Source organism: Rhamphochromis sp. 'chilingali' (genome assembly GCF_963969265.1).
Source record: "Rhamphochromis sp. 'chilingali' genome assembly, chromosome: 2".
NCBI lineage: Eukaryota > Metazoa > Chordata > Actinopteri > Cichliformes > Cichlidae > Rhamphochromis > Rhamphochromis sp. 'chilingali'.
The window spans coordinates 16,883,075-16,904,261 of record NC_137930.1 but is presented as its reverse complement, the minus strand read 5'-3'; the positions used below and the strand labels follow the sequence as shown (position 1 = coordinate 16,904,261).

Genomic DNA, 21,187 nt, shown 5'->3' with positions numbered 1-21,187 from the left:
ATACTGACTGAGTGACGGGAACAGTAACTGCTAAAGTAACAAGGAATGGCACACTTGGGCAACTCCCCTCCCACCCCCCCTATAATCAAAGTAGGATTCTCAAATTTTTTCAGGTAAATTGATCTTAATTTGTGTTTATCCTTCCTTATTGTTTATTTGGTTTACTCAGTTACAGATTTGTCATGATCCACTGGAGCACGTGTTTCAGTGCCAGTGCTGGTGGGAAAATCCGATTATTTGAGCCTAAAATTAGACCTCTGGAGTAGCAGCAACATACAACTTAAGGTATTCACTATAAATCCTTTGTTTTTATCTTTACATTCAAATCAAGTGAAGTGTCACAGGCTGTAAACTGTATGTAAAAGATCTAAGAGCAGTCACGGGGACATTAAAAAAAAGATACGTTGTAACAACAGTAACAATGTCTGAGATAATCAGTGTATATGATAAGTTCTTGGGAAATTCAGTTAGTAATGTCTCAAGTATTCCAAAGGGTTAATGAGGTTCTCTTTATAATGATGTTGAAGATTCTGTTATAAAAACTTTATGAATCTGTAAAGCTTCTTTTATAGTTCAGTTAAATTCAGATTCTTACAGCTCTCATTTGCCTTCTTGATAGTAATATACCATGTAAACAAAGTATACAAATAATAATAATGATTTGTAATATGTAATAGACTATAATTGCCTTTGGTTTTCTCATAGTGCTAACCCAATAGGTTCAATTTGTTCTGATTCGGTTTTTACAGCTCCTCTTCTTTGATAGTTTGAAGAAACAACACGGTAAAGAGGATTTTAGAATTTCATTCATTTTTCTTTTTCAGGAAAACAAAGGGTGGAAACGCACAACAGCAACTCAAGTGTTATTGTGCTGGCTGTAAAGTACTGCAAAATCACATTGCCTGTTTACAGTTACAGCACACAGCTGAATAGTAGAGAAGTCTCAAAAGCTTTGGCATCTAGCTAGCGCTACAGAAGAGGAGCAGCACATGCTAACGGGAGATAAATTCAGATAGAAAACAAAAACATGCAAACAGCGAGAGATGTAGAAAGATATAAGAAAGAGAGGATGTGAATGGAAGATGAGAGATTATGTTCAAAGGTAAGGACTGCCCAGCGAGTAAAATTTTATAAACTGTAAACCTAAAACTAAGTGAATTATAACTAAATGAATGATGCTAGGTATGCTAATTTTGTTTGAATGTACCAGGCAGCGTACTGCAGGCTAACCTGGTCAGTTTGAACTATTGTTTTAGGCTTTGCAGTGATTTCTGACAGATGCAAGGCCAGCTGTGGTGTTAGTAAACATCAAGAGTAAAAGACATCAATTGAAATCAAACATACAGCTCTCTGCTCAAACCTTGTTGAATGCAGTTTTCAAAATCCACAAAAAACAGTGAATATCAGTGTAGCAGCCCAGGCCAGCGGACCACAGCCTGTACAGGAAAATCTATTGGAACTCACAAAACCCTTTATTAACCCTGTGCCGATCCGATATTAGATTATTTAAAAAGCTGATATTGAAAAGCTGATATATATGAAACCTAAAATGATCTCTCCAAGCTTTGTTGTATGTTCTTATTTATTATTTTCCCCTATTCTGCTGAGATCAGCTGGTTGTTGTGTTTGTGTGCCCAACAGTGAAGTTGTTTCACTTTCTGTCCCTCTGGTGGAAAATCTACACCCTCATAATATTGTTGAAGGATCTTTTCCCATCTGTTTTCTCCTTTTTTCATTTGTATTTATCTTCTGTCATAAATGTCAATAGTGATAAATCAGAAAATACCTATTATCGGCCTCCCGATAAATCGGTTGGGCTCTAGCTAACAATAGTGTCAGAAACAGTTGGGGGGAGATGATTGACTTTGCTACTAATCAAAGTGAGGTCTGGATGTTATATGGTATGTATGTTTAACTGCTGGTGCACAAGTTGCTCCAGTTGAAGCCTTTGTAGGAGTTGAATTCCCTTTGGTATTTTCCTGCAAAAAGCACTTGCTGGCCCAGTGGACACGGTAGCAGCCTGACCCCACGTGTTCCACACAATTGCCTTTGTCCCTAAAATGGCAGATATTGGCATTCCTGGCCGTCCCACGTCCAGCTCTTCCTCCAGCTAAAAAAACACACACGTTGTCTCTTTTGTGCCGCTGTCGGCGAGAGGCAATCTTAATCCAGGCAAACTGATTTGAATTGATGTAAGCCGACTGCTTTATGTGATAATTTTTCTCTTACTCAGCTTCCCGAAGAGAGTAATGTCGGTTTTGTTTATGCATTAAGTTGTGCCTCAGCATTTTTTTTTTTTAAAGTACCAGAGCGTCGAATGGAATATGCAATGACAGAAGTAATACTTAAGGCTCATCTCTCCTCTTTATTTTGTTTTTCTCCATTGTTGCAGCTATTTTCTTCAGTCTGTTTCAGCAGAATAATCCCTGTTGCTTTTCACTGTACTGCTGTGAACCCAACTTACACGTGGTGCTAAAAAAAAAATGTCAAAAATCTATTCATAGACTAAACAAAGACGCAGGTTTAAACACGGTCTTCACTGTTTATGCCCATAGCTTTTTACAAGTTCCTAGACAGACACACACACACATGGGAACATAAACAGAGTGACAGGGGCTGAGGGATTAAGGAGACAGAAAGGGAGACAAACAGGAAGATAAAAGGAGAGGTGTGTCCAAGTTGTCAATAGGAGTGGACTTCAGTGCTTCACTTTTTGTCCCTGGGTAACTCTATAGCCTACATACCAAAGTACTCACTGTGTCATTTCACCCTTTGGGTTTCTGTCTTTCCCGTTTGTACTCTCACCCCCACCCCACCCCTCTCATTTCACCCCCTGGTTTTTCCCGTTTGTTGCCTGACGAGTGGGAGATTAGACCTCATCAAAACATGCTCTACTTAAACATGCAAGCTTTAGCTAGAATTTCTTGGATACTGAAAGCTTAAAACCTGCAAATGCCTGTGAGACATTGCATGTAGCTTGCAAAAGTGGGGGCAATATGGATAAAAAGCACCACTAATTGTCAAAAACTGCTTTGGAAATTTGGAATTCATTAAGCAGCAAAAAACAACAACAAAAAAAGTTGCTACATGCCAAATGTGTCAAATAACTCATCAGCGTGCTTTTGTTCAGTACCAGCAAAGATGAGCTCAATGACATGAGGTCTTAGAGAGTTTTATCGTTGCACTGTGGAGGGCTAAGAAAGATGAAACATGTGAAAGTAATAGTCATATTTGTCACAGACTGCCCGGGCACCAGTGTACCAGACCAGTCAGCATCTTTCTGCATTTAGTGGAGCAAATATGCAGCAGTCTGTCATCACTGCATCCTAACCTGTTGACTTTAAAGTGTTTCTGTAATCCCGGGTGGCTTAGCTATTAATTTAACAGCAATTCAGTTGAGGAAACATCTTGTCACCGCAAATATGTGAAATCCTCAGCACAAATCGTTTTACCTCCCATTACAAAATAAACAAAAATATAGGTTTATTTTGCTGGGATACTGCAAAAAAAGAGAAAAAAGGAGCACAACCACAAATTTTGCACAGCATTCAGCAGCACAGAGGCGCTTTTGAAAGCCTCACATGATTTCTTTTTTCTTATTACACACCCCTAAGGCTTTAGTTAGTGTGACTAGATGTGGTGAGAGAAGAGTGAGGAAAGAAGGTAAAGTGGCCAGAAGAAGAAGTGTGAATATAAGGAGGGGGCTGGGAGTGGGAGTGGGGGGAATCTTCTGTTGTTTCTATGGACAAATGCCTGTCCAAGCACAAGAGCAGAAACATGAGAGTGCTGTTATTTAGTGGGGAAGGAGGGAGGGAGTTGTGGGTAGAGAGAGGGAAAATTTTTCAAAGTGGGGTTCTCGTATTTATAGTGAGTTGTGCTGCGTTTAGTTTGGCTGTGCCGACTAGTTTCTGAAAAGTTTATCTCCTGCAGAGAGGAAACAGATTTGACTTATTTGTAGATGTAAATGTATGCCATATGTGTTGGGAGTGGCTTTTATGCAATGTACAGATTTCTTGCCTGAACTATGCTTCAATATGGAAAAATATGACTTTTCCTGTGCATCCGACAGGGTAAAAAGTGTTGTTGTCATTATCGTCACCATCATCAGCAACACCTTTGCTGAGGTTTGCTGAGTGCCCAGCCAAACTTCAGCTAATGCTTTAAAGCTGGAGTGTGGTAGTGAGGCCCGGCCTGGCCCCGTGGTTTTTTGGTCAGCCACAACAAGGCCTCTGATTGGTTGGAGGTGGGGTAGGAATTTGGCTCTCCGAGCTCTAAACTCCACCTCCTCCTCCTCCTTCCCAGCCCCGGGTGTTGAGGCACAGCGGCATTCCCTGTGCACCAGTGTGCGCACACACTTAAACATTTCCATGTCACTTGCTTTCCCCTATGAAAGGGAGCTTTAGAGCAGGGAGTTACAGATATTTCAAGGAAAGTGAGAATAGGTGACAAAAGAAAGAGTACTCTCCTGCCCTGTGATTATGTTTGTGTGTGTGTGTGTGTGTGTGTGTGTGCTTCTTTTCCTCCCTCTATGAGTCTGGGAGAGAAGGGGGAGGACCTGAACCCTGCTAAGAAAGAGTCAATACCCCTGTAGGAGTCCACCAGACCATACACACTCTCACTCGCACCCTGACACACACATACATGCACACACACACAGACACACACACACGCATATACACACATCCATACACACACATGGCCACATACTTATTCAGTCCGCTGCAGGTACTGCAGCCTTAATAAGTTCAGAGCAGACGGACAAAACCCAGCAAGGAAGCGTGAAGTATAGAGTGAGAGAGGGGAGGAGGGATCTCTGGAGTTACTACTTGTTGCTCTTGGTTTTGCGAGTGGACTGAAGATGATTTTCCTTCTGCTTTCCCAGCGGCTGTGGGACCTTGTCTGAGGTGAGCACCAGCGCCACGCTTTTTTCTTCTCCTTTCACTGCCTCATAATTGTGCTAGAAAGGAGAAATAAAAAAAGAACAGGGGGGTAGAGTTACCACTTTTGTGAGTGTGGGATTGCTCTCTTGGTGGAATGGCGCATGGTTGGAGGGTTGGAGTGGGGGGAGCTGAAGGAAAGGAGGTGTGTGGAGGGAAGCTTTTCACATGTCAGGCAAGGATCATTATCAGACTGATCTGTCAGAGAGAGAAGCAAAATATAGGTGGGAAAGGAAAGATTACGCTTTCTTTTTTTTTGCGGTACTGCTGCAAAGGACCTGTAGCATGTGATTGCGAGCTGGGGTTCCAGCAGTGGGGCGACAGTAGATGAAAACAGGAAAAATCAGTTCAAATCTCAGCTTCTCCAGATTTTCTTTGTTCTGATTAACGGCTCCCTTTCTTTAGGCGTTTGTGCACGCCTCTTGGGGGCTGCTTTACCTGATAGAGCCGTGTAATATAAATTATACATTTATACACCACCTCTGTATGTGTCTGTATGCGTCTCTGTGTGTTTGTACTGGAGGAATATTCTCATTCCACTACCACCTTGTGGCAAGGCACATGGTGGTGTTTAACTACTTTAGCCATGTGTAGTCTTCATTTATCAGCTCCTGTGTGATTACAGTGTCCTAGTAAGATAGTAGCTTTACTTGAATGTGCAGCCTCATCATCATTCTTCCACCAACATGTGTTTACATGCTTCAGTCTTTTATCCACTTACATAAGGGCAGAATGTCAACACTTTAGATAGTTACACTTTTGAGGATAGATATTAACCATTTACTTTTATTTTGTTTGCATAAATAATTTTGCCTTTTTTTTTCAGAGCTTAATTTAGACTAAATTTTGTTGAGTGCCCCCCACCCCCCCGCTCTGAAGTAGTAGTGCAATGCTGTGTGTCCGGGTGTGCGGCGTTCATTGTTGTCCTATTATTAGAGCAAGCTGGGCCAGCCAGCAGCTGTGGGGAAGGAAGTAGGTTCAGAACAGCCGGAGGAGAGGGATTACTTGGAACACTGAGTTAAGAGTTATGGAGTGACTGCTAGAATGGCATTCCTAAGTTGGCAGAGTCGTTGGAGAGGGAGATGCGTGAAGCAGAGCACCAGACAAGGACCGGTGCAGATAATAAGAGGGACTGGAAAAACGTAAGAGGGTGGAGGTCAGCAGTGATGTGGACCAGTGCACTTGGCTGTATTTGTAGATCCTGTTTTTGTTGGACCGCTTGATTGCAGATTTGTTGACCTGAGTTTTTCAGGGCGTCAAATTTTCTATAATTTCTTTCTGTATTTTATTTTATTTTTTACAAACACTCGAACAATCCAAAACAGACACAAAGCAGACATTTTCGGCAAAGAACACTTAAAACGTAAAATCTGTAGAATCTTTGCATTTAGTGGCCCAGGCTGGGAGCTGATTAAGTGTTCTTAAGAAGTGAAAGTGAAGGATGTTTGCAGATAGGGACTGACTGCTGTGATAAACTGCCACCGCTCTGGCTAAAGGCATAATAGAATTCCAGTATTGCTCAGTGTCTCTGCTATCTCTCCCTCTCTGACCTTCTAAATCTTTGGTGTGTATTCCAGTGAAGTGTGCCACTCAGCAGTGGTGTTTGATAAACTTTGCTCCAGTGCTTGTTTTCTTGTAGCACATAACTCTTTGCAGATTTCATTTTGAACTTTATTTTTATATGTATGACACATGCTGAGTTTTCTGTACGTTTGCGGGCTGTGACGTATTTACTGAAGAATGAACTGTTTGGTCAAAATGTGTCGTAATACAATTGTCCCTTGCGCACAGAGATTTCTCCAGATTTTCAGAGTCTTTTGATGATATGATGACTGAGCCTGTGCCCGTCTTTACTTCTGAATGATACAAATCTGAAATAGTTGAGACCCTGTAATAAATGTAAATAAAAATAAGATACGTGGATTTACAAATTCATACATCAGTTGACTTCCTAAATCCCAAACATCATGATTCAGAGAAGATTCAAGATAAACATCTTTTGTCTTGATCATACCTGTTTCGAAGCTCCGATCATTGTGAAATCAAACCACCTGCACCCATTTGTTGTTCTCTTTCCAGCTTTCCTTTACCTTTCCTACCCAGTCCTTGAAAAAAAAAAACTTGTGTAATTAGGAAGAGTCATAAATCACAGACAACAAAAGGGGTTTTTAGTACATGTTTGACAGCAGGATAAAGAGGTGGTTTCACTGTGTATGTGGCTTTTAGGTTTGGGGCAGAAGAGGGTACAATTATGACATCCAATTACTGAACACATGTTTTGCAGGGCACACTCTGTGCATGCGCTGCGTGTGTCAGATTGTGTGTAATAATCTTCTCGGTGTGTTTCTGTGTATTTCAGATTACATGTTTGGACACGTGAGTACAGCTGTACTCTCACTGCACTCAATGCTCATTGTTATCAAACTCAATTAGCCATTTCAATGTTTGCCCGCTGGATGACTAATCACTACTATGTAATTTCTGAATTTAGGGCTACCCCCTAAAAACACACAAAAAACAAAAAAGCAATGAGTCTGTAAGCCTAAATTCTTTATATTGCTTTTGGCATTTTCTGCCATTATTTAACACTCCAGTACAGAGCGAGTGGGAGGAAATGGACGTGTAGAATAAACATACACTGTTTGCTAATTCAGTCATTTTCACAACTAATTCAGGAGTTTGTCTCAATCGTCATGGGAAGATGCATGTTATACCCTGTATAGCTTGCCAGCCTATTGCACAAGTTAACTCAGCTCAGTCTTTGGACTCCAGAGTACCAGCTAGAGTATCATTAAAGATGAATATAGCGTTCTTTAAAGGTAAAGCAGTGCAAAATACTCATTTGTGATCTTTGTGGTGTGCTCTAAGCCTTCTTTTTTTGTCAATATGTGGAGAGTAGTTTTAATAAACATACCAATACTAATCCATCACCCTCAACATTTGTACCACTAAGGAGTGGAGGTCATTTAAGTACCTCAGTCGCTCTTTACTTACATTTGTTTGTCTTGGACAAAAACAATTTTACATCAGACTTCGAACTGCCCAAAAGTGTGGCTCTCTAACTTGCGAATTGTAAACACACAATGCTGCACCACCTTTTAATCTGTAGTCTGTAATCTGAGGTCTGAACACTATGTGTACAAAAGTACTGGGTCACCTACACATTACTGACTCCTACACTAAAGGAAAAAAAAGTTACATGTAAATTTTCTGTGTAATTTTGTTGCACAAGTGCAATGTAAAATATGCGATTTAATGGAATCTGTCAAATTAAATTTACTTGATTGCTACACAGTCAGTTTATATCAAGCATATTTTCCTTAATTAGTAATTTTTTGAATAAATAAACTCAGATGACGCTGCCCTTGAACCACACCTTTATTATTACCTATTAAACTGCCCGTGGAATAGACGCATGTGCTCTTTATTCGTCAGGTTTCATTCATGGTGGGTTTAAACTTGCTGTGTCATCATATGTGCAGTGTACCACCATGCTGCGTGCAGATGTTGGTACTATAAACTCTGATATGTTCAGATAAAACTGGCCTTATTAGACTGTGGGCTGTGATTTTTTTTTTCTCTTTTTAATCTAGAACTTTATCCTTAATTCATTTCCTCGTCTTCCTGGAAGCTGTCGTCATTACCGTCTGTCTCCCAGCTGGAAACCTAAAATGAGTCTCATTCAGATTTCATTCAAATGTTGAATGTTGCCACTAAAATAAAGCTGCTAGACCCTGTACAGTTTGAAATACAAGTATTGCTACTGCAGTTCTTTGTGGGGAAAATCTGCTATATTGAGCCACAGCAATTTGGGGTCCACCTAAATTACACATGCTCCTTGGGAGACAGATTAATAGATTTTTAAAAAAGATTATACATCTGTGGGTGTTACCAGCTGTAGTGTTAGTTATGGGATAATGGTGCATTGGTTGGAACAATCACATCAAATCAGGCGAGACCTTTTCTGTACGGAGTTTGCATGATTTTTGGGGGGTGTTTTTAAATGAGATCTCCGATGTGCGGTGTGGAAGCGAGAGTGTGTCGGTCCGTTTCAGCCCCGTTGATGGACTGGCAGCCAGTCTAGTGTGCAGCCAGCCTTTTGACCTACAGCTGCCGGGATCGGCTCCAGCCCCACAGTTGGTTAAGCAATTAGAAAAATGGAGTAATGTTTAAGAGACTTTCTAAAAACGCAGACTTTGAGAAATATTTTGCGCACTTTGTTTATCAGTTCCCTTCCAAGGTTTATCTTACAGTTGTTCTCTCAGTTTATCGTTTACGTACGAGGACGTACACAGACCAGAGAAAGCACATGGGTGACGTAAGAATGCGGTCAAATATGCTGAGGCGAATCAGAAAACAGGAAATAGGGGAAAATGAACTCCCGCCACAGAGGTTCCCCATTCCCTGCAGTGCACCTCACTTCCTGTCACATAACTTCCCACCACTCATTTTGACTCTTTACACACACACACACACACACACACACACACGTACTTACACATTCCCACAGCTATTTTAATGACAAATAAGCCAAATATTAGTGATACTGATATAAAACCTGCTTTAACAATGAGCTACAGTTGAATGGCTTGTTAGTGTTTTTGTTTTTTATATAGACCCAGCGGTGTGAGACTGCACTGTCCTAGATAGTTACACTCCTCCTGTGTCCTGCCCTCGATCTCTCTGAATAGCTCCACACACAGCAACACCACACAGATGAAAGCGCGCCTGCCCAGTTAGGCGATTGAAGCTGTTCAAATACAGAACTCCAAATCCATCTGTTTCCTCCCTTTCTAACAAGTACCATTTCATCAGCGGAAGGATGCGCAAATACACCCACATGTGTGTGTGCTAGAGAGCGAGACTCGAGAGATCATTGTTTGTAAGCTGGGATGTGGATTCCCACACAGAAATGGTGCTGATCAGTCGGATGCCTACGCTTTTATGGGCAAATTATGGGAAACATAATTTAAATGTCTGTTTCAATGGGTTTTTTTGATTTTGCTTTTTGCTTAATGTGTTTTCTTCCATGCATCTGTGTGTGTTTAGACTTGTTGACAGATTCCACTAGCTGTGTTGCCTACAGTACGCCTCACTGAAAGTGACTGAGATCAGAAGGCACATTTTCTTTTTGGACAGCTCTCTTTCCACACAACAGGAAATTGAAAAGGTGATGCTCACGTTGATCAGCTGTTAAAGCTTTAAGGTTTTGCCCAACAAAAACAAACACTTTCTTTTGGTCTATCTGGTTTGTAGATTTCTTTTACAAGCTTGCTGTTACACTTGATTTTACAAACAGAACAGTTTCGTGCTGGTTTCTAAACTAAATATATAGCACAAGATCAACTTTTATAGTGCCAGCAACTGTGAACACTTACTTCTCAGTAAATCTTTCTTTCATTCCAGGGACTTTTTATAAAAATATATACTGCTGATCAAGTCATATGAACCAGGATTAACCACAATATCATAAATTACAAGTAAATCAAACCAGTATTCTTCCAAGTGCTCTTGGAAGTCTTCTTGTGTAGTGATTGTGTAATGAAAACAAAAACCTCCCAGTTGTTATGAATGGGAAACTTGCCATGGAGTCCACAGCTGTTTCTCTGTTCTAGGCTTATAAACATCTTAAGTTTAGGCATTTCAACATCAGAGTCTATGAGACCATCTCTGGAGTTGAAAAAGACAAAGATTGGTATGGCGGTAGGGCTGGGCCATATCATACCGTTCACGATAATACCGGTATAATGTCGGGCAATGATAAGAAAATGAAATATCGTGATAAAATATGGGTAAAACGCGCATGCGCAGTGCCTTTGTTTTCATACGCAAACGGCGTAAAAAGCGTGCTGGCGACAGAGAATAAGAAGGGCGAAACCGGATCGTTAAAAGAAACGGATGAACCGGAATTGGTTTTTAAAGATGCTGCAACTTCAGTGGTGTGGAACTGGTTTAGCTTTCGTCCGTCAGATACACAACAAAGCACTATTTTTGGTAGCGCATGCTAGCTGGATGTTTTTTGGAAAATACGGCACACTTAAAATCAATCCTTTGATTTTTCTGAAAATCGACAGTGCCCCTTATAATCCCGTGTGCCCTATGTATGAATTCTGGTTGTGTTTACTGACCTCGAAACGATTTTATGTGGTACACAGCGCTGAAAAATGTTTTAGTACGACTTTGCTAAGCTACGAACCTGCACCGCTTGATGGGCATTACGGCTATCGTAGGCAGGAACCTTGCGGAGTGATACGCACTGTGCTTCAACATAATATTACCGTATTGTGTGTGTATAACCTCTTTTTAAGTTTTGTGGATATTATACATGGTTATGCTGAGGATATGTCGGCCAATTTCCACTGGAAATGCCTTTTGGTTAAACTGTCAGCAAGGAATTTGCATTTGCACTGTTAAATTTTTATATAACTTAAACAAGCAGCTATTTTTTATGTGCATTAAAGTGAAAATACATTGATGGGTTTTTGTTTTTTTTTTGCACTAATAAAGTTGTGGAGTTCTAAAAGTATTTTGTCTAGTGTCAATTATATCGTCAGTTATATTGTTATCGCAAATTTTCAAATGTAGATCGTGATAAATATTTTTGGTCATATCGCCCTGCTCTATATGGCGGTATCACAAATGAGAGCTACCAAATCTAACAAAAACCCATCCTGTATGGTGGGTTTTTGCTAGTTTTGCTAGTCATCTTCTTTGCAAGCTACACAGTCAAGCTACATAGAAACCTGTTGAGTTTTAAAGTAGTGCTGTCAGTGTTAATCTCGTTAAAATGACATTAACGGCATAACCGCATTAACGCAGCAAATCTCCATTAGCGAGTTAACGCGAAGCGCCCCGTGCGTGGGGCTGCACGGCGCTGATGCGTTAACAAGCTAACTGCGCTAATGTGCTAACGCATTAACGAGCTAACCGCGCATAGGGCGATCCGTGTTAACTTGCTAATGGAGAGTTCCCGCGTTAATGCAGTTATGGCGTTAACGTCATTTAAAAAAAAAAAAGTATACATCACTATTTTAAAGACAAACTATGAAATACCATCATTATAGTATGGTCGGTGATAGCCACCAAAAAATATACAGCTAGGGGACTTAGTACATGTATTGATTTCTTTCTTTTTTATCAATAATTTGGTAATTCAAACATGCTACCATTAAAGCTTTAAAACATGGAGCTGTCTTTTATAAAGTGTGGAACTGATCAATTTCTCAAGCTGCAATAAAAGGAACTGCACTTCCTCATTGGTTGCATTTGTTGGTGCCACCGTGCTGATATTAAACAGACCTTATGTTTATGTTTTTTCTCATTATTACAAAGTAGTGCTCCAACCGATGGGAAGGTGGATTCATCTTGATGTTAATCAGGGTTAATTGAAGAGGAACTGAGCATATTTTCTGTTTTATACATTCTCTTACTTTGCCATCGGATCTCAGTACATTTCGTTTAGCCCTGCAGGGGAGCCCAGAAATACCCTGCTGTGAATTTGTACTGAATACAGATCAAAATGATAAATTATGTAAGGCTCTGGAGTACAATACCTTCACACAACTCAGAGTAAATCTCACAGTTGCCAAGTTTGCTGCGTGTGCTGCAGGCATATGGGTTGTTATAAACATAAAGATATATGGAGAGAGGAGTGATATGGTACAGCGAAATTTTATATTGATTTCTCAGATACACAAGGACCCACAGGAGGAGGTACAGGTTTGGAGCTATGTAAGGTAAACCATAAGAGTGATATAATGGAGCCGTGGGTCCATGCAAAATAATATGCCACATATAAGAAAATATACTGGTAAATGTGATCTTTAGAAGATCAGGGACAGGGAGCATTTATTCTGACCTCCAGTGTATTCAATGTAATATTTATGCTGTTCCTTGTGAAGCCAGAGGAGAATATATGGGATTTTCATTGACACCAAATGGGTTTTATTGTCCACAAAGTCTGAATTTGAGTCAGCTGAAGAGCAGACTTCTGATTTTATGCAAAAGCTTGGACACCCCTTGGGAAATTACAGACATTTTTGGTGCAGGGGTATTGTAAGAGTCATTCTAATAGCATATAGCTTATATAATGAATTCTGGAATAAGCCATCCTGTATAATGTGTTTTTCCACCATCTGCCCCATAACCCCAAAGCAGAATATAAACAGCTGGCAAGGCCGTGTTCTTTAATCGAATACTGCTTCTTTTTCTCTCTTCAAGTACTTTGAAAATTGTTGCTAAAGTCCATTTTTGTCTTCATCTATCATTATCTGTTGTTTAGCAAAACAGCACATCCTGGGGCCCGTTCTTCGTACGTCGCTTACTACATCCAAGATCAAATGACACATCCAAGATCAAATCATCGCGCTAACCGTGAGCTCGCTAATCCGGTTCCCCGAACACACCTGCTGTTGACGATTAGTACAGCTGGACGCAGTAATGTGACATCACTGGGTGTCATAAAAGGGGCTACGCATCGATAGTAGAAACATTGATCGGCAACCCTCTGATTGGTCGGCGAAAATGTCGAAGGAGCGCGCTCGGCTCGGTATTTTTCGGCAGCAGAGCAAGAACTCCTGAGTGAGGGATTTCAGGAGTTTCAGAGTTTAATCAGAACGCAAGGGAACACTGCAAAGGCTGCAAAAGCAAGGAGAGAGGGCTGGCAGAAAGTTGCTGACAAATTAAACTCGTAAGTAATTTAATAATAATAATAATAATATATTGGATTTATATAGCGCTTTTCAAGGCACCCAAAGCGCTTTACAATGCCACTATTCATTCACTCTCACATTCACACACTGGTGGAGGCAGCTACGGTTGTAGCCACAGCTGCCCTGGGGCAGACTGACAGAAGCGAGGCTGCCATATTGCGCCATCGGCCCCTCTGGCCAACACCAGTAGGCGGTAGGGTAGATTTATTATATTACACTATATTATCCAATATTATATTACATTATATTATATTGTTATATTATATCCTCTTTCACATTAGAGCCACAACAGGACCCACTAGAACATGGGAACAAGTAAAAGTGAAATATAAGAATATTCTACAGAATGGTAATATTTATCACTTATATTGCTTTTCGTCTCTTGGAAAGAGAGCCTGAAATAATCTGTTTGTTTGTTTATAACAGCAACCAAGAAAAGGGCAGAGCAAAAAAAGACAGGTGGTGGTCCTGCACCCCCTCGTCAACAAGTTGGTTAAGTAAATAATATCCTCACGGGAAAATCGATATCTCTCAATGAGCACACTGTCGCGCTGAGCTAAAGGATCCTGTCTGTCCCGCAATATACGCTGAATTCTGAGGACTCTCCTTATCAATCTTGCACCTTCCGCAATGGGTGGCTCGCGTATACGGACAGGACATGGCCGCGACAGACTTCCCAAATCCACCTTGGCTTTTATAGCCGTGGTCTCTCATCTTGATTACACGAAGTAATTTACAATTACTACTCTGAAATATGAATTACATCTGTAATAATCACATACATGTAATAGAATGTTAATAGTAGGGGAGAGCGGGGTAAGTTGTCACACTCTTCACACTGACTAACTTTTACTGAGCACCATACATCACAACGTAATAAATGTTTCACCAAATGAAAGACGGAAGTCTCGGGCACATATGATGTATTGATTACATTTTCATATCTTATCTCATTACGGAGTTGTAGACTGTTGAAAGGAGAATGTGCACTTGTGACAATTTGCCCCATCGGCAGGTAAGTTGTCACACTAGATTATCTTAAAATATGAACACAAATACTTAATTATGATTATTGATTTTAATTGTTAAATTCAAACCAAAACTGGAAATTTGAACAATTATGCCAAGAGAATTTGGAAAAAAACAATTATTTCAATCCAATACACATTTTAATCAAAACATTAAGTAGAAAGAAAACTTTAGTTTGAACTTTAAACTCAAATGTTCTCTGGCTTGCACATAAATCCATCATAACTGAATGGAATGCTGCAAATAACTTGCTTTACTTAACATGTTTATACTCTGAACAAAACAGATGTCTTATTTCTGATTAATCAGACTCAACTTCATAGTCACAATTCTGGCACACATAAATTGCCTGGCCTGAGGTGCAAGCATCATGGGCCCATTTGTTGCATTTTACGCATTTTACCCAGGTCTCTTTTGGACGACTGTTTGAAAATGGCTCCACACAGACAAGGCAGAAGCACTCTTCATCATCTGATGATGACTCTTGAATTATTTTTCTTCTTTTAGCTGCGTTGTTCTTCATAGGTCCAGATGTTTTCCCCCCTCGCGTCCCTCTCTTTTGAAACAGCTTTTTGCTAGATTCAGCCTTATTCTTTTCTTTTTCTAGTTGCTGCTTCACTGGCGTGTCGGTTAGAATTGCTGATTTGCGTCGTTTTCTTCCTTTGCTGGATGGTTTTCGGCGGCCAGCTTTTGGATATGGCTGGATGTCCTCTGGAGTTGGTAGTCCGCTGTCAGTAATTGCAGTGCGGTAATTTATGTCAAAATCCTTTGCTGTACTTGTGATTGATTTGTTCTGCATCTTTACCTGCCTGACTTCCTTTAACATAATGTCAGGTGGTGTTCTGCCACGCTCTGTCTTTCGTTGATAATTTCGAACCATCTTACTTTCTTCCTTCCTTCCTTAATTCCTGCCTCTCCTTCCTTTCTTCAAAAACCTTATTACAAATACAAATGAATTACAATATCACAATTTTTTGGAGCATTTATTTGTACTGGGGCAAGTTGTCACATGTGACGACTTGCCCCAAAGTTAATGAGACAACTTGCCCCAAACTGACATTTATGCTAATTTTGGCTAAATGTCAGGGTTAGCTCAACATAGCACATCAGCTGAAGTATCAAAAGACACGTTAATGTCTCCTCTATTTTGTGTAAAATAATAATCTGTAACATCTATACCTAACAAAGTTGTACTGAAGAAAATTTAAAGTGATTTATTTTTCGTTTTAGGTCAAAAAAATAAAAAAGATGTGCTCACCTCAGATTAGAGCAGTCTTGACCACATGTGAACAGGAGGTTGACTATAGAAGAAGAAGTCACACAAAGTGGCTATTTCGTTTTTGAGATAGAGCCTCTAGTGTTGGAGTTATGAACAGTGTGACAACTTACCCGTGTGACAACTTACCCCGCTCTCCCCTACATTTCCCTTTTTTAGGAAATGACCTGTATGTATCTGTGTGACATCAATAAAAGGATCAAGTGCTGCATTATCTTCAGTTACATTGATGTTATTTATTTATCGCTGTTGCTTTCGTATAAATGAAGCGGACATACCTGCGTGGCCGCGATCTAATCCTGTTTACATAAAGTAAACCTGCTCCCGAGCAGGTTTACGCTTACGGCTCTGTTGCTATGACAGCAAGTCCCGGATGAGCTTCGGGGAACCGACTGATCCAGGATCACGCGAAATCGTCAACAATCTAATCCGGCTAACCTACTTAGCGAGGTACGAAGAACGGGCCCCAGGTGTTCCTTTACATGCTATTGTGACAAAGTGGTTAGGCATGAACTCGTTTACCACTTGTCCCTTAACCATATTGATAGTTTATTCCTTGTTATTTTACAGTCAACCCTAATGCTTTAATTTATACATTGCTGGTTTAACTTTGCTTAACATACTACCCAGATTTTTTTTTTTTTGTGGTAGTTGCATCCATTACATCCATGCATATGTTTTTTTAAGCAAATACTATTAACCATTAGGTCATTTGAATTTTCTTCTGTTCACAGGCAAATGCCTGGTAAACTATGTTTCTTTATGTTGCTTTGGTTATACTTACCATGTTTTTCCTTTAATCAGGTCCTATATCTAAACCAGGTGTGTGAGAAAGGCTGCCCCAGTACTTCCTGTTTATATAGGGTCATGAGGTCATATATTGCATCACTGGGTGTAACCAAATGAAGGGTTTTTCATTTTGTATAGTATTGTTTATTTTCTTTATAGAGTCTTTTGAGTTGTATTGTATGCCGTGTTTTACTTTCCAAACCATTTAGCTGAGTAAATGAGTTTGTCAGTTTCATGCATAATCTTATTCCTGTCCTTTGTTTAGAATCGTATTGTTTGGTCTGACCTATTTTTTTCGATGGTAGAGACTAATGAGGTTCAGGTGTGTGTAAAGTCCTGTATAAAGCAATTGGGATTTTTGCCTACCAGGTTGGTTGTTTCATAGTAGAATGGAGATGCCAGAAATAAAGTATACTTAAAAGAAACTTTACTAGTATGCTGATGATGTCCACTTATCACCTTCCTTGCTGTTTATGTTATGCTACCTCACAGCTATAGATAGTGATTTTGTGAAGAGGTTACAGGTGAGGGTAATTTTTCGATGTTTGCACATCAGGGCTGCACAGTGGAATGCCCCACCGCATACCTTTCTACATTGTTAAGCTATGTATTATATGTTCGCAGGCTTTAATGTGATGTTTGCCTGCTGTTAACTCTTGGATAAATATTTGGCCTTATCCTTTTTTTTTTTCTTTTTTTTTTAGTGGATAAGATGCACTTCTTTAGTCTTTTGTTTTAATTTGTGTGAGACTATGAGATATAATCTTTCAGGATTGTTTTCTTTGGGAATCCTAAATAGTTTAGATTTTAAAAAGAAAGGGAACTAATGAAGCAAAGTCAGCACCTTTAGAAAAGATTTAGTGTCATTCTTTATTTTCTAACTTTTAATGCTAAACTCCTCTTCTACCTTGTCATTAGTTAGAAAGAAGTAAAAGGGAGCAGTGGCTATCAGGTTTGAAATTCTAAGCTGTGCTTCTTTGGATTTTAAAAAAAATATTGTATACTGGGGTTTCATTTTAAAAAAAACAAAAAAAAAAAAAAACCCCAAACAGACATCTACCTATCTAAATATCTTCTAGGCCCCGTGGCATATCTCACTGTCAGACCTGATCGTCGCTCTGCAGTTCACCTTTTTTTTTTTTTTTTTTTTTTTTTTTTGCTCCAAGTGTGTAATCTAGAAATAACACTTTTTAGTAACCCTTCTTCAAAAATGCGCCCAGCAAAAATGCTCCGAACACTGTGAAGCTCATGTTCCTGTTGCTCTTCCATTCCTATGTTCAATCACTCTTCAGGCTTCTTCAGCAGCTTCCCTTTGTTTCTTTTTTTCCCCTTTTTGATAAGCATCAAGCCAAAAAAAAAAATGTGTGAACTCTTGCTCGAGCTCGGAGTGAGGAACACCTCCATCTGTACTGTTCAGCACCCAGCAGCAACACCACGGGAGTCTGTGCGCTTTGCGAGACACTGAGAGACACTGTGTTCCTTCAAATGTTCTGTGAGTTTTGTTTAACTTGCGCATATGACTTTGTCAGGTGACTTTGCAGTTATAATATCCAAAACCCCTCTGGGAGAAAATCTTTGACTGTTTCCAGTTGATTGTCGTCTGTTTTCTGGAGCTTAATACAGCCCAGGGCTGTATAAAGTACACATGTGGGCCTAAATGCGGGGGTGCTAACACTTTAGAGCCAATCCTCCTATGTATGGGCGGGGGGTATGGTACTACAGGGCCCCCACCATGTTTGTTTGAATTCAGGGGCAACATAACTGGTAGCGTATCCCCTGTCCAAGTGTTATTGACCCATTGATGTAAGTCAGCTTGATTGGGCGGCACAGCTTGTGGGCCTTTGCTTGTGCTTTAAGAGGACCGCCTCAACAAAGTCTAGGCTCAGTGTTCATGCTGACAAATTCTTGCAGTGCACCGACTCATTGTAGACACCACAGTTGGAGAAGAAAGTGGGTGATTGCATGCCAGATGCAGGTGAGAGACCCATTAACGGTTGGCACATTTGCACACATCAAAGGTCAGTGGTTTATGGATAGAGAAGCACTACCCCTGGGTATCGCTGCCAAATCTCTAGTGACCTCCGTAACCTCCCTCTGTGGACCACTTAAATTCCACATGGCCGTTTAACAAATTATGCCTATTGTTCATATGACAATGGAGCCTCTGTGACTGAATGGATAGCAGTGACCCTTACATGGGCTGTGACTGAATTCCACGCATTCCAATATGAAGAATGTGAAGTGGAATTAAATAAAGTATGAGACACATAAAGATTTTATTGGTCTTCTTTAAGCTTTATTTAAGTAGAGTTCTGTGCAGAGGCTAAATGTGAATGAGAGCAAAGAGAAAGTGAGTAATTAAAGGAGAAGTGAGAAAATGCTTTTTTTATTGCAAGGGCAAAGTTAGGGAAAGAGCAATAAAAAGCTGAGGAATAGCGTTTTTGAGGAGGATAATTTGAAGCAATACGGTTCTGCTTCTGTAATGACATGTTTCTCTACCCAAAAAATCCAACTTCCTGGCTCTGCCTGTCCTCTAATGTTTTCTGTCTCTAGAGCTGGTCTTGTCAGAGAAAAGAGAATTATAGATTCCTGACAAGAAAGAAAATGTCGTGTACGCTATTTTAGAAGTGTGTATGCATAATTTAGCTACCTTGGTTGATAGCTGTGAAGCAAGAAGACTGACAACACTTTTTTGTATACTGTTTGACATCAGAATGAACAAGCTTTCAGTACATCATGTTCAAATGAAAGTTCAAACGTTTGCTTTGAAGTTACGTTCCAACCACAAGCTTTTAATGGCATATTGTTCGGTTTATTTAGTATAGAAGTTTCTCATGCGGCACCAAGCACACATTCATCAAGAGTTGTATAAACTAAATGTCGCAAGGTTGACAAGTGGTTGCTGGTGGTTGTTGCCAGGTGAAATCGGTTGCAGAGTAATAGATTTGTATTTTCTAATTTGTTTTTATTTTAATTTCATTTTGACTTTTTATTTTTAATTCAGTTTAGTTTTATTGAGTCTCTTTTTTTGTTTTAGTTTAGTTTTTATTACTAACACTTTATTAAAGTGTTAGTTTCAGAGGCAAGATTTAGTAAAATTTAGTACATTTTAGTAAAATCAGCACTGGTGTATATAATACCAATAAAAAAACAACAACATAATTTTATGAAAGCAGTTGAGTCTCAGTCTTGTGAACATCTTGTGGTTCACAAAACTGTATTAGTTGTTTTTTTTCCAGAAGTTTAGTGTTTTATTTTTGTCATATTGTGTCTTTTAGTTTGTAGTTTAGTTTTAGTGAACTACAATTACCCTGGTCGCTAGCAGATTGCTTTGGTGACGTGTAGCTTAGATGGAAGATGGCAACTTGTCTGCAAATGCTTGCCAACTAATAACAAAGCAGTATTAAAACTTGAAATATTGCAACTCAAAGTGGAAACAGAGAACTTTTACCTTCAAGTTTAAGGTTGTTTGCCAACGCTGCAGCTAAAAAACTTTCAGAAAAATTGTACTTTCAAGGCCACCAATCACTGAATGCACATTTTTCAATCACTGGTGGTTGCCAGGAAGTCACTTGCTGGTCTCTAGACCCGTGTTATTGGGGCCTTATTCACCCAACCCTACATTCTCACACATACATTCTCTCACAGACAATTTAGTTGTGTGGTTTGTTGTCATGTGATTGCAAAACCTCAATAGTGTTTGCTTGAAGCGCTCTAAAACTGGCTCTGAAAACACTTATACATATATATTATCCTTTCCAATTGTTTTAGCCTTTTGTCCACACATACAGAGTTTTAGGTCAAAGAAAGAACTCCAGAGTTGATGTGTAGATGAGGTAGACTTGAGTCTGTGAGATCTGAAGAGAGTACAGCACAGAGAAGGAGGTTCGGATTGGTTTGCTTTGTGTTCATTTGTGTTTTTACGTGAATGGAGATTTTTTTAAGCCTTTATAATGACATGATTATTTATTTATTTATTTGAGGACTTTTATTCTTCCATTCCCTTCCTGCAGGAACAGCGTGGTATTTGACATTTAAAGGGGACTTTTCCATCTGGATTATATAAGAAATTGCTAAAAGGAGATGGAAAGTGAAAACCTGTGGCGAGCTTAACATGTATTATGTGTCTGTGCGTCATGCTTAGAACATGCATTTTTCCACAAAGGATTGATCCCATTTGCTTGAGTAAAATCTCAGTGTAGTTGATGGAGATGTTTGTACTTGTGAGTTAGCGGGTTGCTAGAATCTGACCAGCAGTCTATGGCTCGATTGGAACAGATTTTGCTATGTAAGCGTTCGCTTAAACGTCAACAGCAGAGTATGGGCTTTTCATACTCTAATCCTTACATTGTCTCTTTGATATGTGTTGCACACAGCTGTGCACGACTATGTTCATTTACTGTCAACCTGCATGTTGGTATAGGAAGGACAGAATAGTAAAAGAG

At 39.7% G+C, this 21,187-nt stretch overlaps 1 protein-coding gene across 4 annotated transcripts in view; it reads left to right on the top strand.

Annotated features, from left to right (window-relative positions):
- Nucleotides 1-21,187, top strand: part of dab2ipb (DAB2 interacting protein b) — a 177,726-nt gene that overhangs the window by 7,801 nt on the left and 148,738 nt on the right. For 2 of the 4 annotated variants that reach the window (XM_080874670.1, XM_080874669.1), the window contains exon 1: nucleotides 4,575-4,904. The exons of the other annotated variants lie outside the window; for them this stretch is intronic. The gene's annotated coding sequence lies outside the window, so the exon portion shown is untranslated. Of the gene's footprint in view, nucleotides 1-4,574; nucleotides 4,905-21,187 lie in introns of those variants that run through there. 4 annotated transcript variants of the gene reach the window in all.